Raw genomic sequence first — 25,962 nt, forward strand, 5'->3', positions numbered from 1 at the left:
ATAAACAGGTGAAAATTTAGTAACTCTTCTAGGCCTTATTGAAAATTTGATTGAGAAGGCTGACAGATCCCATTGAGAATTAAACAGAGGATATGAAAGTATGTCATGTTACTAGGCAGAAGTTGCTGTGAAATGTGCTTTGGAATTAAGTTTGTTAGCACAGTATAGTATAATTAGCTTTAATGTTGTAAAAGTACTGTATGTTCCTTTTTCCCATATCCCTTTAAATTTGACTGTACAACTTAATTGCATTTAGCATATAATGTGCATAACACCATTGGATCTCTTTTGAAAGAGGAAAAAAATTCTTTACCATGTTATCGTTACAATTTTAAGTAAACATGGACTGTATTAAAGAGTAAAATTATTCTAATTTTTTTTTCAGCTTTGTTTTATCAGAGTGAGGTTTAAGTAGAAAGTACTTGTTACTTATATCGGTTGGGAGTTATGACTCTTTCCTGGTAACAGGAAGTCCTTTCTAAGCTACTTTAAGCTAAAAAAAGAATTTAAAGATAAGGTGTAGCACTGACTTCAGGCTTAAATAGATATTGGGGCTCAACCTGTTAGCCGGACTGATTTCTCTTATCACCTGCTTCTGCGTTGGCTTCCTCCACACCCTGCACATGGTGACAAGATGGCCAAAGTGGCAAGATGGCCAAAGTAGCTCTTATCTCTGCATCCTCTAAAGTTTGTGTCCACCTAGAGGAAACTCCTCCGTCTGTGCCAGCCTTATTTGCAAATGTCTTACTGTTTCCTCATTGTCCTAGTCCCTGTACCAGGTAGGAATGTCATGAGTCTAGTCTTAGATTGGAGTAATTTGTTCTACTTGTGTCTCAAGACTTTGGGTGAAGCACTTGGACTGAGAGTGGGGTGGGATGTATGAATTCCCAGAAGAAAACCAGATAAGCTGGGAGACAGGGAATAGATGCTGGGGAGGCCAAAAACAAAAGTTCAGCATATATAGTAGGGTTTGTCTTTGGGAGTTTTACCTTTGAGGTGACTCAAATGAAGGAGAACAGTTCTGTGTCCTAGGAAACAATGTTTTGTATTCATTTCTTCCATTGGAATAAACAGTTACATCTCAATTTGCACATTTCAAATTGGCATTGCAAACTTCACTGAAACCAGCATGAGCCACGCTAGAGCTGAGAGAGATGTTCACAACATAGATAATTGAACTTAATATGTTCTTCCCACCAAAAAAATAAAACACATACACATTTGGTGAAAAGCAGTCCAAGAGGCCAGTGCTCATGTTTCATTCTGAATTGTTGATCTCAGCTGTAATTCATTCCTCAACAATAATCTTGAGAACTTTATAAATGAAGATTAGGTGTTTTGCTGATTTAAACAGTTTTCTACCTGTATGCCATCATCTCGCCCTATATTAAAAATAATAATAATGGTAACTTTTAACCTTTGTCCATTTAGAAATTTGTTATTAGAATTCTACAAAGTCAAAGAAAAATAAACTAAGGTAAATGGCCTTTGGGCAATTCAAATTTTACTTCCCCCTCACAATGTATGTTTTGAGTTTTTGTTTTGTTTCATTTGTCATTTTCCTACAGTCCTTATTTTCATATGTTAAATAGCTGGAAAAGCAATACCACAGTGTTTACCTGTCATAGGTCAAGAGACAAGATCAGATCCCTGGGGTATAGGATGTAATTTTAGTCAAGGTTTCTTGCCTATAGAAAGTTCAAAAGCATCAGGTTTTAGGAGCAGCCTGAAAGTTTTCCTTAGATTCTTTTTCTGGGGAATAGGTATTTTCCTTTTCTTAGCTTCCTAGTTAGTTATAGTTCTGCAACATCTTAAACATTTTCTCCCCTGGCATTTACACTCTTCCAGTCATCATGTATACTTTTTATTCATGCCCTAGCAAACTGTTTTTATTTTTCTAGCATGGAGACTTAAACTGGAGAAAATTTTTATTGTATTTCCTACTTCTACAAGTATTTATTGTGTGCTTTCTACGTTCTAGGTCCCGATCTGGGGTCTGAGATATATTTTTTCCACGTTTTTTTGTTGTTAGGTGCTATCAAGTCAGTTCCAATTCATAGCCGCCTAATGTACGACAGAACAAAACATTGCCCGGTCCTGGCCATCCTCACAATTATTGCTGTGTTTGAGCCTGTTCCAGCCATTGTGTCAACCCATCTCGTTGAAGGTCTTCCTCTTTTTCGTTGACCCCCTGCTTTACCAAGCATGATGTTCTTCTCCAGAGATTGGTTCCTGCTGATAACGTCCAAAGTACATGAGATGAAGTCTCACCATCCTTGCCTCTAAGGACTCTTCTGACTGTACTTCCTCCAAGACAGATAACTGTACTAAAACCATACTCTTGAAACTATAACAAGATTAATCCGACAGTATGACTGTATGATATGAAAGGCAGATTGGAGCAGAATGAGGCAGAGAGGGGAGGAAAAATTTGTCCATAGGTTAAGTCATTTAGACAATGAGGAAGGCCTGGATTAAAGTAATGACAGAGGGGAAAGAGATTAAACCTGAACAAAATTGAAAAAAGATGACTAGTTTCAGTGGCATCTGAGGTTGTTGCCTGTGGGAATGATGATGCCATGTTGATGCTATGGTAGAAAGGAGAATTTGCTTGAGAACAAAAAATAAAATACTGTTAAATAAATAAGTGGAGGAGAAAAGACAGATCTCCTGTATGGAAGAAACACAAATAATTTATGCAACTACTTCCCTAGGACATGGAGCTTAACTCCCCATCCTTCCCTGAGTGTGGGCTGATCTTAGTAAATTGCTTCCACAAACCCAAGCTGAGAGAGACATTCTGCAAAATACCTGACCAGGCTTCCTCAAAATTGTCAGGGTCATTAGAAACAAAGTCTGAGAAACTGTCACAGACCAGAGGGGAGGCCAGAGAAACATGATGACTAAGTGTGACACGGTATTCTGGATGGGATCCTGGAACAGAAAAGGTACATTAGAAAACATTAGTAAAATCTTAATAAAATGTGGAGTTTAATCAATAGCAGTGTAACATTGTTGATTCCTTAGTTGTGACAAATTATGTTAGGTAGTAATGTAAGATGTTAACAGTAGGGCAAACTGGGAAAGGTATACGGGAACTCTGTTCTGTCTTTGTAACTTTTCTGTTCATCTAAAGCTATTCTAAAACAAAAAGTTTATTTTTAAAAATAATACATTCAGAACAAAAGTAATTCTGTTTTACTACTGAAACTAATAGAAGAGTTCAGCAGAGTTTCTGGATATAAGATAAACATACAAAAATCACTTGGATTCCTCTACACCAACAAAAAGAACATTGAAGAAGAAATCACCAAATCAATACCATTTACAGTAGCCCCCAAGAAGATAAAATACTTAGGAATAAATCTTACCAGAGATGTAAAAGACCTATACAAAGAAAACTATAAGACAGTACTGGAAGAAACCAAAAGAGACCTACATAAGTGGAAAAACATACCTTGTTCATGGATAGGAAGACTCAACGTTGTAAAAATGTCTACTCTGTCACAAGCGATCTGTAGATTTAATGCAATTCCAATCCAAGTTCCAATGACATTTTTTAATGAGATGGAGAAAGAAATCACCATTTTCATATGGGAGGGAAAGAGGCCCCGTATAAGTAAAGCATTGCTGAAAAAGAAGAACAAAGTGGGAGCCCTCACTCCACCTGATTTTAGAACCTGTTATACAGCCACAGTAGTCAAAACAGCCTGGTACTGGTACAACAACAGATACATAGACCAATGGAACAGAATTGAGAATCCAGACATAAATCCATCCACATATGAGCAGCTGATATTTGACAAAGGCTAAAAGTCATTTCACTGGGGAAAAGACAGTCTTTTTAACAAATGGTGCTGGCATAACTGGATATCCATCTGCGAAAAAAAAAAAAAAGAAACAAGACCCATACCTCATACCATGCACAAAAACTAACTCAAAATGGATCAAAGACCTAAATATAAAGTCTAAAATGATAAAGATCATGGAGAAAAAATAGGGACAACGTTAGGAGCCCTAATACATGGCATAAACACAATACAAAACATTACTAAAAATGCAGAAGAGAAACCAGATAACTGGGAACTCCTAAAAATCAAACACCTAGGCTCATCCGAAGACTTCACCAAAAGAGACTGCCTACAGGCTGGGAAAAAGTTTTTAGCTATGACGTTTCCGATCGGCGCCTGGTCTCTCAAATTCTGCTAAAACTTAACCACAAAAAAACAACCCAATTAAAAAATGGACAAGGGATATGAACAGGCACTTCACTACAGAAGACATTCAGGCGGCTAACAGATACATGAGGAAATGCTCACGATCATTAGCCATTAGAAAAAGCAAATCAAAACTACAGTGAGATTCCATCTCACTCCAACAAGGCTGGCATTAATCCAAAAAACACATAATAATAAATGTTGCAGAGGTTGTGGAGAGACTGGAACACTTATATACAGCATAATTCAAAGGCATCAATTCTTCAGTCTTCCTTATTCATAGTCCAGCTTTCACATGCATAGGAGGCGATTGAAAATACCATGGCTTGGGTCCGGTGCGCCTTAGTCCTCAAAGTGACATCTTTGCTTTTGAACACTTTAAAGAGGTCTTTTGCATCAGATTTGCCCAATGCAATATGTCATTTGATATCTTGACTGCTGCTTCCATGGGTGTTCGTTGTGGATCCAAGTAAAATGAAATCCTTGATAAGTTCAAGCTTTTCTCCATTTATCATGATGTTGCTTATTGGTCCAGTTTTGAGGATTTTTTTTCTTTACTTTGGGGTGTAGTCCATACTGAAGGCTGTAGTCTTTGGTCTTCATCAATAAGTGCTTCAAGTCCTCTTCACTTTCAGCAAGAAAGGTTATGTCATCTGCATATTTCAGGTTGTTTTTGAGTCTTCCACCAATCTCAAGGCCACTTTTTTCTTAATTTGGTCCAGCTTCTCGAATTATTTGTTCAGCATACAAATTGAATAAGTATGGTGAAAGGACACAACCCTGAGGGACACGCCTCCTGATTTTTTAAACCAGATAGCATCCCCTTATTCAGTATATAATCTTAAATAACTAATAGGTGTTCTAGAAAATGGACTCATTTTTCTTGATGAGAGAAAAGTGACTACTCAGGTTGGGAATTGCTGAAGTGCAGGCTCATTATTTTTATGCTAGAGATAAAAATTTAAAATCCTATTCCCAAGAATGATTCTGCACTAGAACTTGAAGATAGCTTTGGTGAATTATTTTAATAAAAACGAGAAATGAAGCTCTTTCACAATTTGTCAGAGTTAAGAGTTTGGCTTCATCTTCCAGAATCTTAATCATCGTCATCATCATTATCATAACTGATTAAATACCATTTACATTTTTTCGTATAATCCTCACAGGAAGTCTGCAAGGTAAGGTTGTACTAATGAGGAAACAGAACATTGACAGTATAAATCAGCCTGTTAAAAGAGAACTTTATATTTTGGGGTCTCACATGCCCTATCTCCTGGGAGCAGAGGGGTACTTTTACTCCACAGGGTAAAACCTGCATGGAAAATGTGACATTGCCTATAAACACTGACAGTGAGTTATGGAAGAGCATAGCAGTTAACATTTACGAAGCTCTTACTATGTTCCAGACATTGTACATATTTTATGTAATTTTTATGAGATTGGTACTGTTAGTATTCCTGGTTCACATATGAGAAAACTTGGAAATTTGCTCAAAATCACACAGGCAGTAAGTGATAGAACAAGATTTAAACCTAGGCAGTCTGACCCAAGAATCTACATTACTATATGTTTAGTCATTGATAAATAGATGGAGAGAGAGAAAGATAGATATAAGGAGTTCCTAGGTGATGTAAACAGTTAACACGCTTGTCTGCCACCCAGAAAGTTGGAGATTTGCATTCACTTGGAAGTACCTCAAAAGAAAGGTCTGGTGATCTACTTCTGAAAAACCAGCCATTGAAAATCCTGTGGAGCGTAGTTATACTCCAATATACATGGGGTTGCCATGAGTTGGAATTGACTTGATGGCAACTGGTTTCTATGTGATACATGTATTTTTTTTATCTATTTTCCCTTCAGTATGGGGGAAGCTGATTAAAGGCCTGTTATGGATTGAATTGTGCACCCCAAAAATGTGTGTCAATTTGATTAGATTGTGATTCCCAGTATCGTGTGATTGTCTACCATTTTGTCATCTGATGTGATTTTCCTGTGTGTTATAAATCCTGCCTCTATTTTTTTTATGATGTTAATGAGGTGGGATTAGTGGCAGTTATGTTAATGAGGCAGAACTCAATGTACAAGATTAAGTTGTGTCTTAAATTAATCTCTTTTGAGATATAAGAGAGAAGTGAGCAGAGAGAGACATGGGGTCCTCATACCGCCAAAAAACGAGAGCCTGGAGAATAGCACAACCTTTGGACCTGGGATCCCTATGCTGAGAAGTCCTTGGCTAGGGGAAGATTGATGACAAAGACCTTCCCCCAGAGCCAAAGAGAGAGAAAGCCTTCTCTTGGAGCTAGAACCCTGAATTTTGACTTCTAGTGTCCTAGACTATGAGAGAATAAATTTTTCTTTGTTAAAGCCATCCACTTATGGTATTTCTGTTGTAGCAGCACTAGATAACTAAGACCAGCCCCCAACCAAACAAGCAAACTGAAAAAAAAAAAAAAAAAAAAATTGTTGTTTTTAGTGCCATCAAGTTGGTTCCAACTGATAGCTACACTATGTACAACAGAATGAAACATTACCCAGTCTCACACCATCCTCATAATCTTTGCTATGTTTGAGCCCATTGTTGCAGTTGCTGTGTCAGTCCATCTCATTGAGGGTCTTCCTCTTCTTCACTGACCTTCTACTTTACCAAGCATGATATCCCTCTCTAGGGACTGGTCCCTCCTGGTAACATGTCCAGAGTATGTGAGATGAAGTCTCACCATCTTTGCTTCTAAGGAGCATTCTGGCTGTACTTCTTCCAAAACAGATTTCTTCATTCTTCTGGCAGTCCATGATACATTCGATATTCTTCACCAACACCATAATTCAAAGGGATTGATTCTTCTTCAGTCTTCCTTATTCATTGTCTGGTTTTCGCGTACATATGAGGCAATTAAAAATAACCGTGACCTTCATCAGGTGCACCTTACTCCTCAAGGTTACATCTTTGCTTGTCAACACTTTAAAGAGGTCTTTGCAGCAGATTTGCCCAATGCGATATACCTTTTGATTTCTTGACTGCTGCTTCCACAGACGTTGACTGTGGATCCAAGTAAAATGAAATCCTTGACAAATTCAATCTTTTCTCCATTTATCATGATGTTGCTTATTTGTTCAGTTGTGAGGATTTTTGTTTTTTTTATTGAGGCGCAATCCACACTGAAGGCTATAGTGTTTGATCTTTATCAGTAAGTACTTCAAGTGGTCTTCATTTTCAGCAAGCAAGATTGTGTTATCTGCTTATCACAGTTCCTTAATGAGTCTTCCTCCAATCTCAGTGGCATGTTCTTCTTCGTATAGTCCAGTTTAATTATTTGTTCAGCACACGGATTGAATAAGTACAGTGAAAAGACACAACCTTGACGCACACCTTTCCTGATTTTAAACTATGCAGTATCCCTTATTCTGTTCGAAAGACTGTCTTTTGGTTATGTACGGATTAGGCATGAGCACAATTAAGTGTTTTGGAATTCACGTTCTTTGAAATGTTATCCATAATTTTTTCCCCTCCACATAGTCAACAAAACACAGGTAAACAGCTTTCTGGTATTCTCTGATTTCAGATCCATCTGACATCAATGTCCTCTTCTCAATGCGGCTTGGATTTCTGGCAGTTCCCTGTCAATGTATTGCTGCAACTGCTTTTGAATTATCTTCAGCAAAATTTTACTTCCTTGTGATACTAATGATATTGTTTGATAATTTCTACATTCTGTTGAATCACATTTCTTTGGAATGGGCACAAATATGGATCTCTTCCAGTCAGTTGGCCAGGTCTCTCTCTCCCATATTTCTTGGCATATATGAGTTAGCACCTTCAGTACTGCGTACGTGTGTTGAACCATCTCAGTTGGTATTCCATCAATTCCTGGAGCCTTGTTTTTCACCGGTGCCTTCAGTGCAACTTGGACTTCTTCCTTCAGTACCATCAGTTCTTAATTATAAAAAACCAGTTGTTTTTGGTACAGTGACTCTGTGTATTCCTTCCATCTTTTTTTGATGCTTCCCATGTTGTTTATTATTTTGCCCGTAGAATCAAGTATTGCAACTCAAGGCTTTGAGTTTTTCTTCAGTTCTTTCAGCTTGAGAAATGCCGAGTGTGTTCTTCCCTTTTGGTTTTCTAACTTCAGGTCTTTGCACATTTCATCATAATACTTTACTTTGTCTTCTCAAACCACCCTTTGAAATGTACTGTTCAGCTCTTTTACTTAATCATTTCTTCCTTTTGCTTTAGTTACTTTACATTCAAGAACAAGTTTTAGAGTCTCTCCTGACATCCATTTTGATCTTTTCTTTCTCTCCTGCCTTTTTAATGACCTTTTGCTTTCTTCATGTATGATATCCCTGTTTACACCTCACACCTCATCTGGTCTTTGGTCATTAGTGTTCAGTGCATCAAATCTATTCTTCATATGGTCTCTAAATTCAGGTAGAATATACTCAAGGTCATATTTTGGCTCTTGTGGACTTGTTCTAATTTTCTTCTGTTTCAACTTGAACTTGCATAAGAGCAGTTGACGGTTCTGCAGTCGGCCCCTGGCCTCTATCTGCCTGATGATATTGAGCTTGTCCACAGATGTAGCCAATTTTATTCTTGTGTATTCCACCTGTCGAGTCCACGTGTATAGTCACTGCTTATGTTGTTGAAAAAAGGTATTTCCAATGAATAGATCATTTCTCTTGCAAAATTCTATCATGTGATGGTGTCGTTTTTTCAAGGCCATCCTTTCCACCTTCTTTTCTGATCCTTCTTTGCTTCCAGTTTTTGTATTCCAATCTACAGTAATTATCAATGCATCTGGATTGCATGTTAGATCGATTTCAGACTGCAGACATTGATAAAATTCTTCAGTTTCTTCGTCATTTGCATGAATGGCTGGTACATAAATTTGAATATTAGTCGTATTAATTGTTCTTCCTTGTAGGCATATGGATATTATCCTATCACTGACAGCGTTGTACTTCAGGATAGATCTTGAAATATTCTTTTTGACAATGAATGCAGTGCCATTCCTCTTCTATTTGTCATTCCTGGCATAGTAGACCATGTGATTGTCCATTCTAAATGGCCAGAACCTGTCCATTTCAAGTCACTAATGCCCAGGATATCTATTTTCAAGTGTTTCATTTTTTTTTTTACAACTTCCAGTTTTCCTAGATTCATACTTTGTACATTCCATGTTCCAATTATTAGTGGATGTTTGCAGATGTTTCTTCTTATTTTGAGTTGTGCCACATCAACAAATGAAGGTCCCAAAAGCTTTACTTCATTCACGTCATTATGTTTGATTCTACTTTGAGGAGGCAACTATTCCACAGTCATATTTTGAGTGCCTTCCAACCTCAGGGGCTCATCTTCTGGCACTGTACTAGGCAATGTTCTACTGCTATTCATAAGGCTTTCACTGCCCAGTTATTTTAGAAGTAGATCATCAGGTCCTTCTTACTGGTCTGTCTTAGTCGGGAAGCTCAGCTGAAACCTGTCTGCCATGGGTGACCCTGCTGGTATTTGAAATACTGGTGGCATAGCTTCCAGCATCACAGCAACACGCTAGCCACCACCGTATGACAAATTGATGAACAAGTGGTGGACATAGTAGAACTGCCCCATAGGATTTCTAAGGCTGTAAATCTTTGCTGAAACAGACTGCCACATATTTCTCCCATGGAGCAGCTGCTGGGTTCGAACTGCCAGACTTCCAGTTTTCAGCCGAGCACTTAACCACTGCACCACCAAGGCTCCCTAATTAGAGGCCCAGGCTCTTCAGAACCAGACAGTTTTTACCAGGGAACCAGGGTGGCTGCTTCCCAAATAGCTGCTTTTAGACTTTTTTTTTTAGATATTTTCAGTATACTGTTTGATGACCATAGTCTTCAGCCTTTTTTGCTTCCTGTGTGTGCTCATTCTCAAAACTCCTGTCTTAGGTTTTTAGTCTGTTTTCCTATAGTCTCTAGACTTGAACTAGTGTCTCTGAGTTAACTACACCCAAAGTTTTAGTCTACCAAATCTGCAACTTTTATTCATCTCTGAGAGAGAGACAATGGATAAGTGGGAAGCCACGGTGCCTTTTATTTATAGTCGAGTCTCCAAGTCATATGCTCTCATGTCTGCCTCATTCTTTTAGTTATAAGCAAGTCACTAGGTCTAGCCTACACTCACGGGGAAGAGGATTAAACTCTACTTCTTGAAACCAGGCGTATCAAAGTATTTGTGGACATATTTTTTAAATCGCCAGTGGTCTTTTGATTAGTATATGAAAATAGTTCATCTAGTTGGTATCTGTGAGTACAGTTATAACTGGGTTATTTTCTTCCATTCCACTATAAATACCTATAAAATAAACCAAAGGAAATCACATCTTTTTAATATTAACATCTCATCTTTATTTGGACATCTAGCAGTAGGTCCACTGTTGGGCAAAGAGCTAAGCTTAAAGTGACAAACAATGATGTCATTGAATTTACAAGTTGAGGAAATGAATATAAATAAGATACATTGGTCAAAAGTAATTTCATTCATGCATTTTTACCATAGTTCCTGTCCATGTCATAACTCTTTTCCTGACTGTTCATTTTCATCGGGGTTTAATGAAGTACCGTCTGCTCAGTTTGAGTGACCAACTCATATTTAGCAGGAATATATTGAAAAAAGTGTAGGAGTCTCAGTGCGTTTATTGAAGAAATGCTGTTCTTAAATCATTTTAAAATGAAGTAAGGTTTAAGTAAACAATACAGAGGAACTGTACAGATTTGTGTGTGTGTGTGTGTGTGTATGTTAACAATAATTCCCAGATACCTTCTGTAGATGACTATTTTGTGTTGTTTCTGATTCTTAGAGACTTCTGCCACTGAGATTTACTTAGGCCATGTGGGGAATGTTGGATGCATATGTTTTGGATGAGGGTTTTTAATAATCCCATAGGAAATCTAGATTGTGATAAGTTGTATTTTGTTATATGTGAATAGTGCTATTATCAAATGGCTACCTCGACAAAAGAGCTGTGTTATAGGGAAGAAATATCACAAAGTTCAGTAAAGCAAAAAAGTTTTATTTGGCATATATTCAGAGAGGCAAAAGTAGGAAATGGACAGCCATGGTGCCGGAGCCATGTCTGCCTGAGTCCAAGGAAATAGTACAGGCAAAAGTGGGAAAATGGACAAGCCTGCTGCTGAAGAGAACCATGTCTGCTAGAATCCAAAGAATATTACAGAATAGGCAAGAATGGGAGAACAGACAAGCATGCTGCCACAGCCAGGTCTGAGAGAATATACAGAATCTTTAGTATATATTTACATTACAAGTGGGCAAAACCATTGAAAGCTTCACATTTTCACAGATTGGCCAGAAACTGCTAAATCTCTGTAATCCTACATTTTGAATTGTCTTTCTTAACAATCATTGGTACAGGTTTCATTAACAGTCAGGAGGGTCTTCATTGGTCCAGCATATTTCCTATTCACTAACTGCTAATAGAAAAAGATAAGAGGGGAAAGTCTTTTGGGTTGTTTGGCTTATGTGAAAGGTTCCATAAAAGATATTTTCCAGGATTATCCTAGTTATTGTCATTTTACCTCAGGCCCCAGTTGATGTGTCCTTGTGAGCCCTGCTCCAGCTGGGTCACATTCTCTATCCTCAAGGACAGAGACTAATGATTCCAGTATTATTTTCTGAATCAGCTGTTTACCATAAAAATTATGAAATTTGAATATGCAGTGAAAATATGGTGTTTCGAAGCCACAAAAAGGCAAAAATGATGACAGAGTGTAAGAACTGAAGTTGAAACTGCCATGGAGTCTCAATCTATTTTAAAGAATGTTCCAGAAAATTATCATTTGCCTAACTAATGACTGTTAAGTTAGAATCTGTCAGAAAAGTCACATTTTGAAGAAAGAGGTAAAATAAGGTCCTGTGACTCAACTGTGAACTTAAATACAAATTAATACGGAAAAATTCTCATAAAAACTTGAATTTGGAAAGAGAAAATGAAAGTTGGAGTCAGCTGAGTTAGTACTCTCTGAATCACAAGGGAATCCCAGCTATACTAAGGATGGTTACATTTGAGGTATGGCTGCTAGAGGCCACCCTCCTTCCTCTAGGTCCCCTCTCCCCATTGTGATTGAAATGACCCCAGGCTAATCTTGATTTTTAAAAGGCTGTTGTAGAGGCAACTGAATGATCTGCTTCATACACAACAACCACCCAAGCCCCACCGTGATGATTTTGTGGCCTATTTATGAGGAACCAAATCCTTGTCCCCATTTTTTATAAAGTTCTTTTTTTTTTCGTATTTGTTTAGTAGATATTAAAATTTGAATTTAAAAATCTCAAAATAATAATAAATTTGCTGAAAGAAATTAAATCTCTAAATAAACAGGAAGATAACATGCTCGTGGATTTGGAAAACCTATAGATTCAGTGCAATCCCAATCAAAATCTCAGCAGGCTTTTTTTTTTTTTGATAGGAACTGACAAGCTGAGTCTAAAATGTATATGGAAATGCAAGGGACCTAGAATATTCAAAACAACTTTGAAAAAGAACAGAATTAGAGAACTTATACTACCTGTATTTCAGGACTTACTAGAGTTATGGTAAAATCAAGACATTTTGGTATTGTCAGGAAGGTAATAAAAAGATTAAGGATCTGCAGAGAGCCTTATAAATTGGGACACAGCCATACTTAATAGTTTACCTATTGCTTTTTACCTAAAACAGCAGTTGAGTGTGAGAGAGACCATATGGCCCCAAACCTAAAATATTTACTTTCTAGCCCCTTAATAGAAAGCTCAGAAATAGATCGTCACATGTATTATTAAATGATTTTCACAAAGGTGCCAATCAACAGGGAAAAAGATAGTCATTTTGTCACCTGAAGAGTTTGCTTCCACCCCTACCTCATACCCTCACAAAAATTAACTTGATCATAGACCTAAACTTAAAAGCTAAAACTATAAAAATTGTAGAAGAAAACATAGAATATTCTTCATTACTTTGGAGTAGGCAAAGATTCTTAGGATACAAAAGCACTAACCATAAAAGAAAAAAATTAATAAATTTGATTTCATAAAAATGAAAACACCTGCTCTTTAAAAGGCATCATCAAGAAAATGAAATGGCAAGCAACAAACTGGGAGAAAATGTTAGCAAAACATATATCAATAAAGGATGTATACCCAGAATATATCAAGAAGGCTTACAATTTAATAAGACAACTCAGTTTTAAAAATAGGCAGAGCAGAGGATTTGAACAGACACTTTACAAAAGATTTTAAACTGGCCAGTTAGCACATGTAAAAATTATATCATTAGACATCAAGAAAATGCAAACCAAAACAGTGAAATACCACTTAATATGAACTAGAATGGCTAAAATTAAAAATATTAGTAATAGCAAGTGCTGACAAGAATGTGGAACAACTAGAATTCCTGCATAGCTGGTGGGGGTCTAAATGGTGCAACCAATTTAGAAAACTGTATAGGAGTTTCTTATACTTAAGCATATACTAACCATATGACTGACAAATTCCAGTCTTAGATGTTTACCCAATTGAAATGAAAATATATGCCCATAAAGACATGTTTGTGAATATTCAGAGCAGGTTTCTTCATAATAGCCAAAACTGGAAACAGTTCAACTGTCCATACATGGGTGAATTAATAAAAAATTCTGGTATATTTATGTAACAGAATACCATTCAGCAGCAAACAGGAACAAATTGCTGATATACACAATTATTGCTGTTGTGTGTGGTCGAGTCGATTCCGACTCATAGCTACCCCATTGACAGAGTAGAACTGCCCATAGTGTTTCCTAGCCAGTAATCTTTACCTGAGGAGCCCTGATGGTGCAGTGATTAAAAGCACTTGGCTGCTAACCAAAAGGTCGGCAATTTGAACCCACAAGTTGCCCCATGGGATAAAGATGTGGCAGTCTGCTTCCATAAAGATTTACTGCCTTGGAAACCTTATGGATCACTATTAAGTTAGAATCTACTCCAGGGCAGTGAGTTTAATCTTTACCTAGGAGCTGTGGTGGTACAGTGGTTAGAGCTTGTTAAGAGCTCAGCTGCTAACTGAAAGGTCATCTGCAGGGGTGGATTACCCAACAAGCAAGGTTACCACAGGTTTACTTGTGCTTACTTAATAATCTGTAGTGAACAGTTTCACAGTTTTTTACCTCATCAAAGACTCTGCTTCTTGATATGGCTGGCATCTGTTTCTCTCCCAACCCGACAGCACCTTCCTACAGAATCAAAGCCTCTTTTCAAATTTATAATGCCTGACAGGGACAGATTACCCAAGTAAGCAAGGTAATGATGTGGTAAAAAACTGTGTGTAACTGTTCACCACAAATTAGTAAGTAAGCACAAATAAGACTGTGCTTACCTTGATGTGGTGAAAACCATGTGAAACTGTTCACTACAGGTTAATGAATCAGCACAAATAAGGCCATGCTTACTTTGCTTATTAGGTAATCTGCCACTGGTTGGCGGTTCAAACCCACCAGCTGCTCCTCAGGAGAAAGATGTGGTAATTTGCTTCCGTAAAGATTTATAGTCTTGGAAAGCCTGTGGGGCAGTTCTGCCCTGTCCTGCCCGGTCACTCTGAGTCAGAATCAACTCGACAGCAATAGATAACCTTCACAGGAGCAGATTGCCAGGTCTTTTTTTCCCATGGAGCAGCTGATGGGTTTGAACCACTGACCTTCTGGTTAGCAGCCGAACACTTAACCATTGCGCTGGCAGGGCTCCTTGACATATGCAATAACTCCGCTGCTGTTGAATCAATTCTGACCCGTAACTGCCCCATAGGGTTTTCAGGGAGTGGTCAGTAGATTTTTGAACTGCCAACCTTTTGATTGGGAGCCACATGCTTAAGCACTGCACCAATACACAATAGCATTGATGAATTCCATGGACATTATGCTGAGTGAAAGTGGACAGACTCAAAAATAGTACACTGGTCATGAAAATTATCCCATTACTATCAAATTGTAGAATAGGCAAAATTCATTTATAGTAATAGAAAAACAAAGCAGTGGTTGTTGGGGCATGGATGGTGTCATGGATTGAATTATGTCCCCCAGAAATATCTATCAACTTGGCCAGGTCGTGATTCCCTTGCATGATTATATGATTGTCTACTATTTTATCACCTGATGTGATTTCCTTGTGTATTGTAAATCCCATCAATATGATGTAATAAAATGGATTAGCAGCAGTTATATTGATGAGGTCTACGAGATTAGATAGTGTCTTAAGCCAGTCTCTTTTGAGATATATGAGAGAAGTAAACAGGGAGATAAGGGGACCCCATACCATCAAGAAAGCAGTGCCGGGAGTACAGTGCGTCCTTTGGACCTGAGGTTCCTGTGCTGAGATGCTCCCAGACCAAGGGAAGATTGATGACAAGGACCTTTCCCAGAGCCAACAGAGAGAGAAAGCCTTTACCTGGAGCCAGCACCCTGAATTTAGACTTCTAGCCTACTGGACTGTAAGAGAATAAACTCTTTGTTAAAGCCATCCACTTGTGGTATTTCTGTTATAGCAGCACTAGATGACTAAGACAGATGGGTAGCAGGAAGATTGAGTTTACGTAAAGTGGCACAAGTGAACTTTGGTAGGAAGGAAACGTTCTGTATCTTGATTATAGTGACTACACCAAAAACCAAACCAGTTGTCCTCGAGTCGATTGCAACTCACAGCGGCCATACAGGACAGAATAGAACTGCCTCATGGGGTTGCCAGTGAGTGGCTGGTGGGTTCAAACTGCCATCCTTTTGGTTAGCAGACGAGGTCTTAACCACTGCACCACCAGGGCTCTTAACAATTACATAGGTCTATACATTTGTCAAAAGTAATCAGGCTGTACACTTAAAACGTGAATTTTATTATCATAAAGTATGCCTCCAAAAAACTTATTTTAAAAATTTTTATTAAAAAGTGATGAATAAACTATATTTCTATTACAAAAAGTAAATTGGGCCATGTCTCTCCTCTGCTTGAAACCCTTTACACTTTCTCATTGCATGTCAGGTAAAATCCAGACTCCTTCCTGACTTCCTTTTCTAATGCATTGTCTGCCACTTTCTTCCTTGCTCACTGGGCTCTGGCTATGCTTGCCTTCTTTCATTGGTACAACATCCATACTTTTCTAGTATGCTGTTCATTCTGCCTAGGACCCTCTTGATTCACCCGTTTCCCCCACCGCATTTTGTCATAGCTACATCCTCTCCCTTTAGATCTCAGCTTAAATGACATATCCACAAAGAAGCTGTTCCTGTCCTTGCCACTATTACTCTGTGTTCCCTAGTTTGTTTTCTTCATGGAACAATGTACTGTTATTTTAGGCATCTGCCTATTCTTTGTTTATCTCTCTACCCCAAATGTAAGGTCCATGAGGAAGTTCTCATGGCTGTCTCATTCAACACTCTATCCCCAGCACTTACCCTAGAGTCACCTATGCTTTTTGGAGGAATGGATATTGTTTCCTGAGCCTGAAATCTCCATTCCTTCTCATCTATTCAAATTCTCCCTCATCCTTCAAAGCCCAGCTCAAGTGACAGCTATTCTTTAGTCTTCTTCAACTACCCTACTTAATTCTCCTGGGAGTGAATTTGTTTATAAGCTAGCGTGAATGTTTCGAAACTGGTGAAGGCAATCAGAAACAAAGCACAGGTTCAGCATTTGTTGAAGCAAAAGGACCTGTAACTTAATGGAGTTCTTAACTTCCAAAGTCGAATCATGACTGTCATGGATTGTATTAAGTCCCCCGCCAAATGGGTGTATCAACTTGGTTAGGCCATGATTCCTAGTATTCTGTGGGTGTTCTCCATTTTGTGATTGTAATTTTATGTTAAAGAGGATTAGGGTGGGATTGTAACACCCTTAACCAGGTCACATCCCTGATCCAACGTAAAGTAAGTTTCCCTGGGGTGTGGCCTGCACCATCTTTTGTTCTCTCAAGAGATGAAAGGGAAAGGAGCAGAGAGTTGGGGACTTCATACCACCAAGAAAATAGCACTGGGAGCAGAGCGCATCCTTTGGACTTGGAGTTCCTGCGCAGAGAGCTCCTAGTTCGAGGGAAGATTGATGAGAAGGCCAACAGAGAGAAAGCCTCCCCCTGGAGCTGAGTTTGAACGTCTAGCCTACTTTAGTTTGAGGAAATAAATTTCTCTTTGTTAAAGCCGTCCACTTGTGGTATTTCTGTTATAGCAGCATTAGATGACTAAGATGAAGACATTTGGAGAAAAAGCTGGTAATCCATCCTATACGAAACAGTATTGAGTCTCAAGTAAATACTGAATAGGCTTTTGATTGCTCAAGAAAATTTTTATACATCCTATTTTCCATCCTCAAACTGGGTCATGCAAACGTCAAGCTTCTTTGATGAAACTTCTCTCTTAATTCAGAAAGGTGAAGGATTGGTAGAAAAAGAAAAACTATAAAAGTATTTGTTTTCTTCCAGTTCTTCTAATTTTCTACTCTAGGCTAGCTTCTGTGGTGTCTACTTGAACTAATGGGTGAGATTTGTAAGAGCCTGCAGATGAAAAAAGGCTTAACGTTGCCTTCCTCTTCCTTCTTCACTCCCCTTCCCCAGTAATTCTCCTGGTACATTATTCGCCTGGTACGTTTGAAATTAGCTGTATAATATCATTATAGCCTCTAGAAATGACACCTAAAGGTAACCTCTCCTGCTCCCCCCCCCCGCACACACATTCTGCATATGAATCAACTGACACTTTAAAGTTGTATTTTCTTTTATTAAAAAAAAAAAAAAGAAGTTGACATTGAAGGAGTAAGAAAATATAATTCTGTAAAACCTAAGTGTTTCTCAGTTCCTCCTGTCATAGGCCTGTGATTAATTTGTAACTTCTAGGCATTAGTATTTTAAGAGAATTACAGCAGAAAGTATCTTTTTGACAGAACAAACCAAAGTTTGTTAAATCGCTTTTCAGCAATATTGATCAACGTTCTGGTGTACCTTAGCCTTTTTACACCAAAAGCCCACTAATACTCTTACCTCATTGGTTCTTAAACTTGAGCATACATCAAATCACCTGGAGACCAGGTTAAAACAAATTGCTGGACGCTACCTCCAGAGTCTCAAATTCAGTAGGTCTGGGGTGAGGTCCAAGAATTTGAATTTCTGACAAGTGTTGCTAGTACTGATGATGTGGTCTCGCTCTGGAAACTGTGAGAATCACTGTAGCTCTTATGAACGTTTTTGCATTTTTGTGTTGGCCAGACCAAGGCCCTCTTTAGGTGAATGTTACAGTTTGCAATTCACCTTGCTCCGTGTGATTTGTTTATTGTTCTTCAAGGTGTTAGATAGGCAGAAAACTGGAATTTTCACTTGCAATTTTAGATTCAATCTAATCCTTATCATAGGAAGTTCTTGCCTTAAAAAGCAGTTCATAAAACCCATTTTGCCAGCACAGGGCAAACGAAAAATCTGTTTTTTACTACCTATGATTAACCTAATTCAAGAAGAAGGAGCAGGCTTAGGGGAAAGGCTAGTATTAAAACAGTAAGTGTGGGAGCTTAAAAATTATTTTCTTGCAATTAATATTACAGCCTCAATATGGCGTTTGAAATTGTTTTTAGAATCCTGGACCTAGTTATTCACATTTAGGGCTCAGTTTGCAAGGATTAAATAATATGTGTACTGAGTATTTTTAAGGTTGCTCCAACTTCCGACATTAGAACAGGTTGTTTGAGCGGCAGGAGGTGTGTGTTTGTGCAAAAATTTGCAGAAATGCTAGAGAGATATAGATTCTATCCCACTGATATACCATCTTCCAACTTAACCTCACATCTATTGCCTTTGTTTGGTGTTATCAAAATGTAGTATTCCAAAAGATGTTTCTGTACATGGTACCTTTATTGCATAACTAAAAAGCAGTTGGTTTCATTTAAATCTTTAAAAAAAAATTTTTTTTAGAAAATTGCTGCCAAGTTTATTCTCCATCTCTTGATACTTGTTTGAGTTTTTGTTATAGTTCAAAGATTGAGCTGTTACTCAATTAAGCCTTGAATTATAAAAATATTATATTTTTGAAATCTTAAATTAATTTTTTTTAAGTTTTTATGTTTTTAATTTGAGGTTTATCACGTTTCATGGCTCAAAATAGCACATTCAGTTTTTGGCATCTTCTGCCTGTGCCAGTGAAAGCAGAACCATATGGTGTGACTGCTGTTATGCTAGGAAACCCACACACTGTAGAGACATTGCCTGGCATGAAGCAGAACCACTGCTCCCATATGCTTATCTTTTTAATGCCAACATGTTGACCAAGATATGTTAGGGTTTCCGGACATCACAGATCCTCTCCATTGAGTCTTCCAGATCTTTCTCCTACCAGCATCAACATTTGCTCACATTATTAAAACAAATACTCAAAACTTCATGGAATCTTTTACCCAACTTCATAAAGAAGTTTTGACTGAGACTATGACAAGTAATACAATCAATAAGTATTTTAGTGCCCCTTAAGCTCTTTTTTTTTTTTTTAAGCTCTAGTACCCCTCCACCTCTGTGCCCTCTCTTGAGTAATAAACTCTTCCTCTCTACTCACCTTCCTCTCCTGACCAAATATCCAGAAGGAAGGAAAAAAAAAAAAACCCATTGCTGTCGAGTCAGTCCCAACTCATAGCGACCCTATAGGATAGAGTAGAACTGCCCCATGGAGTTTCCAGAGAGCACCTAGTGGATTCGAACTGCTGACCTTTTGGTTAGCAGCCGTATCTCTTAACCAGTATACCACCAGGGTTTCCAAAAGGAAGCGTATTTGCAAATATTGATCTTAAGTGTTGGTGTAAGTGTGGGAAGATGGCTGAGATTTGTAGTTTTAGGTGATGGGAAGAGTTTAAAACATGACAAATAGAATGTACTAATTGCTATTTTTCTCTCACTTCTGTGTTTTGTCCTTTGTTAAATAGTTGTAATATGATTTCCATATAACTACCCTTAAGTCTGCCCTTGATTTGTCTGTTTTGTGCTAGAGCAGTCATGTAGTTCATTGTGATCTTCATGCAAACATTTCTCAATCTTCTAAGATTACTGTTAAGGTTTTCCAGTATAAATTTAGCTAGTTCCTCTGAAAATAAAGACAGGTACGGATAGGTTTTGTTCACCATAAAGATTTTTTTACTAGTTTTCAATAACCTTGTATAATTATTCTTGTTTTAAATATTATTTTATTTTTGGTGAAAATATACTCAGCAGATTATATACACATTCAGCGGTTTCTACACGTACAATTCAGTGACATTGTTTATATGCTTCACATTGTATCATTATTCTCGCTATCTTTCTCTATATTGTTTCACCACTGTTGACTTAGACTCAGTGCCCCATAAACTACTAATATGTGCTTTAGAGTTACTGTTGTCGATTTCATCTGATTACAGATAATTCTTTAGAAGAGCACAGCGCTCAAGGTGACCATTCTTTACCAATTCAGCTAAGCTGTTGTTTAGTTTGAAGATTACTTCAGGAGATAGTTTTGGTTCAAGGTTCAAAAATTTTCTCAGGGCACCTTTCCTAAATGTGTGCTTTTGAGACAGAAATGAAGCAGAATTTACCAAGATTTCACATGATATTGATTTCTCAAGCAGAAATTTACCTAAGGCCTATGTTGTAACCAGCGATGTATCACTGTAATATTTAGAAATTCTTAAAAGAATCATTTGGGGGAAGAAGGCTTAGTGAGATAAAATTGTCATTATGAGATAACTAGGTTATAATGTCATTCAGAAAGAAGAAAATTTTTCCAGGTATAATCCATTGGTGTTTGTTCATATGGGTTTTTTTTTTTTTTCTTGGTCATTTCTAAAGGCTTCATTTGAAGGATGAACAGTTTCCCTGGGAGAATTGGATTTAAATAAATAATAGTGATGAGTCCCTTACAGGTGTACAGGTTAACTCCAAAAATGTAATTCTCGATAACCCTATTCTTCCCCAACCCAGTGCTTTTCCATCAAGGAAACTATATAGTGGACTTAATTTTCTGAGAATAACACTAATTTAAAAGTGTTTTTGATATCTTAATTAAGTAACTTCCTCTCCTGTCCAGTTTGAATTCATCACATAGTGTAGGTCTTGGATTGGGATTATGTTAGATGATTGAAGTTAAATTGAAAGAAGCCTGAAAAATAGAGCAGAAAGGAAGAAGGTGTTTATATCAGTTTGACCCTAACCAAAAAAACCAAACCCACTGCCGTCGAGTCGAGTCGATTTGATAGCGACCCTGTAGGACAGAGTAGAACTGCCCCATAGAGTTTCCAAGGAGCGCCTGGCGAATTTGAACTGCCGACATCTTGGTTTGACCCTAGTGACTAACAATTTGCCTTTGGAAGCCTATAGGTCAGATGGAATTTCTGTCAACCAAACATGCCAGTGTGCCTAGTATTATGGTAGTCCCAGATGTGAATAATGCCGCCAAGGAACTTTGTTAAATGTAAGTACCTGGACTGTTACTTTAAGAAAAAAATTTGTGCGAGAGATTCCAGCAGATTTTGTGATGAACCAAAAATTTGTTTTATGGGGATTCTGATATTTTCAGGAAGCATTTCAAGATATATATAACTTGGAGCCAAATTTATGCCAGCAAAACCATTTGTGCCTTTTGCCTGCTCTGTGACGTTATGGTTACACTAGTAAAAATTAGAACATAGTCTTGAAATTCTCATTATCTTAGTGTCCTGTGGCAGATATTTTTAGAATGGGGGAGGGAGCAGCTAGAGGGCTTACTGTGAGTCAGGTTCTCATGTAGAAACAGATACTGAATATTGTACTTTAAAACTTTGAATTTTTCTTTTTGAATGAATTCCTCTTCTATTCTGAAAATGCTAGTTGAAGCCATTGTGAATGGCTTAGAATACACAGAGAAAGTGGATTCAAAGACAATTGAAATGATCCTTTTATTTTGGAGTGAAATTTTTTCACAGATGTTAACAGTTGTGAGTTGGAAATAATACTGGCCAAGTTGTCAGAGGGTATCAGAAAGGTATGACTCTAATTTTTAAGGGGGAAGGATTTGAAAAAAATTCCTTTTCTCTTTTCACCATAGGCCAGATTCAAAGCGTTCTTACGGTAGAGGATGAAATTACTGTTTAGCTTCTCCCGAATTATAGCACTAATTAACTGGTAAAATAAAAATTGGAATTAACCGTTTCATAGTCTTGCCCAGTGAGTTGCTTTCCTCGCTATCCAAAAAGAAACCTAAATACCTAAGAAAAACTTACTGAATTTTGTCATAAATGAAAACTGTAGCCTTAAGCCAGTACACAGATGCAAGACACTTGTGTCTGATCTATTTTGGTGGCAATTAATTACGTAAGGTATATCTGCTTCATCTTAAATTCTAAGGCGAATGTGATGAGTCATCTTTGGAATCTGCTGTTCCTTTTTTTCCTGTTTTTGTTTTTCTGAGACTTTAGAGTGGATAGAGAGGATAAGCTATTGACGAAATAGAAGGAAAAGGGTTAAGGAGGTAACTTAATTTATGGGAGATTTGTTTTTGCTTTTGTTGTTTTTAATTGAAATACTACCACCTCCAAGGAGTTGGGCGAACAAAACAAAACCAGAAAAATTTTGGGATTTTTATCGATCTCATGGCTTACAATAAGAGACTGTTCTAAACCAGCAAAGTCGACTTCTAGTCTTATGCACTGGTTTTTTGTTCAGAAAGGAGGGGCAATTTTAGTAGTCAGATGAATACATTATTTTGGTAAGTCATAAACGTTGAGGTCCTTTTTTCAGTGCCAAGGGCTTTTGGAAAGAAAGGATTAACGCATTCACTTCTCTATCTTTTCAAACTGCATTAACTTCTAGTGTTAGGTCGAAATTATTCCATGTTATTTTATATTTGAGAATCGGGGTTGTGTATTTTATACTTTTGTGAAAAGGTTTGAAAAAGTAAATTCTGGCTAACAGTTTTTAGTGAGTTAAGTAGATAAAATATTCTAAAATATCTTAGTGTGAGTTATGTCCGTAATTTTAATTTTACAATCTATCATGAATTCCATATGCTTCTGAGTTCTGTATGTAACAGCATACCTAGCCACCAACATTCATAACGTTGTAGGGTTGTTAACCCAACAAATGGCTCAGGGAAAACACATAGGAGTGTACAGTATTATTTATGACCATAATGTGTATTTTAAATAAGAAATCTTAGAATATATTTTGTGGATTTTATTCAGTATATATTAAAGTCTCGTTTAAATGCATGAAGCTAGGTAGAAGATTGTTGTTGTTAGTTGCCATTGAGTCGATGGCAACTCACGGTGACCCCATGTGTGCAGAGTAGAACTGCTCCCTAGGGTCGTCAAGGCTGAGACCTTTTGGAAGGAGAACGCAACCCTGTCTTCCAAGGCGCCTCTGGATGGGCTTTAACCGCCAAGCTTTCGGTCAGTAGTCAAGTGCTTAACCATTTGCACCACCTAGGTAAAATGCACTGAAAACAAAGTTTTTACAGATAAATCCAAGATTGACTTTCTACTATCCTCCTTTCAGCCTTTTCTTTTCTTTTTTTTATATTGAAACAAAAATGTTTTTGGTAATTAGATATCAACTCGTACTTCTGAGTAGATACAGTAATGCGGAGAGCCTTTTCCCATCAAGTTCTGTGATATAGATTATTTAGGACTCCCAGCTTTCTGTGGCTCAGTTATGTTATTTGGTCTGTCCTCTTTCTATGGCCCATGAGGCATTTCATTTGTATCACAGTCAGAATTTAAAATATTATCTTTGAAATAGCAAACTTTCCTCTAGTCATGGATCCTTATCATCTCTATTTCTGGTGTAGACTTAAGGATTTCAAGGCTTTAAGTCAGGGCCTCGTATTTTATATATTAGATTTCCCAATATTCTTCTGAAGATAATAATTATGAAGATGAAAACTTTTAAGAGACCATTGTAAGGTCCCGTATTTGAAAGAATTATAGCAGTATAGCTTTGGACTTTTATTTGCACTGCATTGTACTGCCTGTTCACAGGTAACTCTCAGGTGATTTAAAGTAACAAACCCAGACAAAGGCATGATATGTACACTGAATTGTCATTGATCTTGCTTAATAAAGTTGATCAATTTGCCTTCATAAAATGAATCAACTTAAGTTTAATTTGGTGAGAGAAGTACATTGACTGCCAACTGTGGGCTAGAACCATTCCCAGTAAAATTTAGAAAAGGAATTATCTACAGACTAATACCCTTGTTTGGTTACATTTTTAAAGATAGCTGCATCTAAACAGTTGAGCATAGCTTAAATAGGAAGACTTTTGGAGCCTTAAAACATCCAAAAAAAGAAACCAAACCCAGTGCCGTCGAGTCGATTCCGACTCAGCGACCTTACAGGACAGGTAGAACTGCCCCATAGAGTTTCCGAGGAGCACCTGGCAGATTCAAACTGCCAACCCTTTGGTTAGCATCCATACCACTTAACCACTATGCCACCAGGGTTTCCCCCTTAAAGCATATGTGTGAGCAAAACCAAAACCATTTAATTTTCAGATATTTACTTAGAAATAAAAATCTAAATGAAATCCAAAATAGCTATCTGGAATCTGGATTTGTGTATGAATATTAGATTGAGATTTGGGGGTGGGGCACACAGAAATGACACATACACTTATCTGCTAAGAAAATTTGGCGGACTGATTTAAAGCCTGTCCTTTTGTAAGGTAAAGAAGTTAACTTTACCCAAAGAATTTTGGTTTTTTTGTCCTTGGTTTCATACAGGTAACCTTTGAACTTTGTCCAATGATTGAAGTGTTTTTGATGAGGACTCCAGACCACAGCTAAGGGTTCATGACTCAGGTTGATGGGTAATGACTGTGCCAGAAAGACCCACCACATGATGTGATATCACCCTTGTGATATTCACTGATCTCAGGAGAGAAGGATTGGAGTTTGAATTTGAAAATGAGACCCCAAATAAAAGCTCTGGACACTGAAGCACTGTGGGCTTCCCAGTTGATAAAAGATATCAGTGCACATGGGAGGGTGGCACATCTCTTTTTGGAACTCTGCACTTGGAACCCTCCCAGATCTCAACCCGTGCGTTTCTTCGTTTGTGCCCTTTTGGCTATAATAAAACTGTAATCATAAGTATAGTGCTTTCCATGAGTTCTGTGAGTCGTTCTAGCAAATTATCAAACCCCACGGAATAATGGGAGCTAGCAGGTCAGAAGTGAAGGGGGTTCCTGGGAACTCTGAGCTTACAGCTAGTATCCTGAGAAGGGTAGAGGGAACCCCCAAATTTGTGGTCAAGAGGTCAGAAGTTACTGAGCAGGTCAGAAGTGAAGGGGGTTCCTGGGAACTCTGAGCTTACAGCTAGTATCCTGAGAAGGGTAGAGGGAACCCCCAAATTTGTGGTCAAGAGGTCAGAAGTTACTGTGCCTTGACATTTGACAAAGTTCAACACCTATTCCTAATAAAAACTCTAAGCAAAATAGGAATATATGGGAAATTCCTCTACACAATAAAGGGCATTTATACAAAGCCAACAACCAGCATCATTCTAAACGGAAAGAGACTAAAAGCATTCTTGAGAATGAGAACCAGACAAGGATGCCCTTTACCACCACTCTTAGTCAACATTGTGCTGGAGGTCCTAGCCAGAGCAATAAAGCAAGAAAAAGGAATAAAGGGCATCCAGATTGATAAAGAAGAAGTAAAAATATCCCTATTTGCAGATGATATGATCTTATACACAGAAAACCCCAAAGAATCCACAAGAAAA

General features: G+C 37.7%; 1 protein-coding gene and 1 long non-coding RNA gene across 2 annotated transcripts in view; both read left to right on the forward strand.

Annotated features, from left to right (window-relative positions):
• Positions 1-25,962, forward strand: part of GLG1 (golgi glycoprotein 1) — a 164,671-nt gene that overhangs the window by 43,748 nt on the left and 94,961 nt on the right. The gene's annotated exons all lie outside the window — the stretch shown is intronic.
• Positions 1-25,962, forward strand: part of LOC135228363 (uncharacterized) — a 94,003-nt gene that overhangs the window by 43,301 nt on the left and 24,740 nt on the right. The window contains exon 1 of the long non-coding RNA XR_010318850.1: positions 1-21,674. This exon is cut by the window's left edge and continues 43,301 nt beyond it. This is a non-coding gene — a long non-coding RNA (uncharacterized LOC135228363). The remainder of the gene's footprint in view (positions 21,675-25,962) is intronic.

Source organism: Loxodonta africana, chromosome 21 (assembly GCF_030014295.1).
Source record: "Loxodonta africana isolate mLoxAfr1 chromosome 21, mLoxAfr1.hap2, whole genome shotgun sequence".
Taxonomy (NCBI): domain Eukaryota; kingdom Metazoa; phylum Chordata; class Mammalia; order Proboscidea; family Elephantidae; genus Loxodonta; species Loxodonta africana.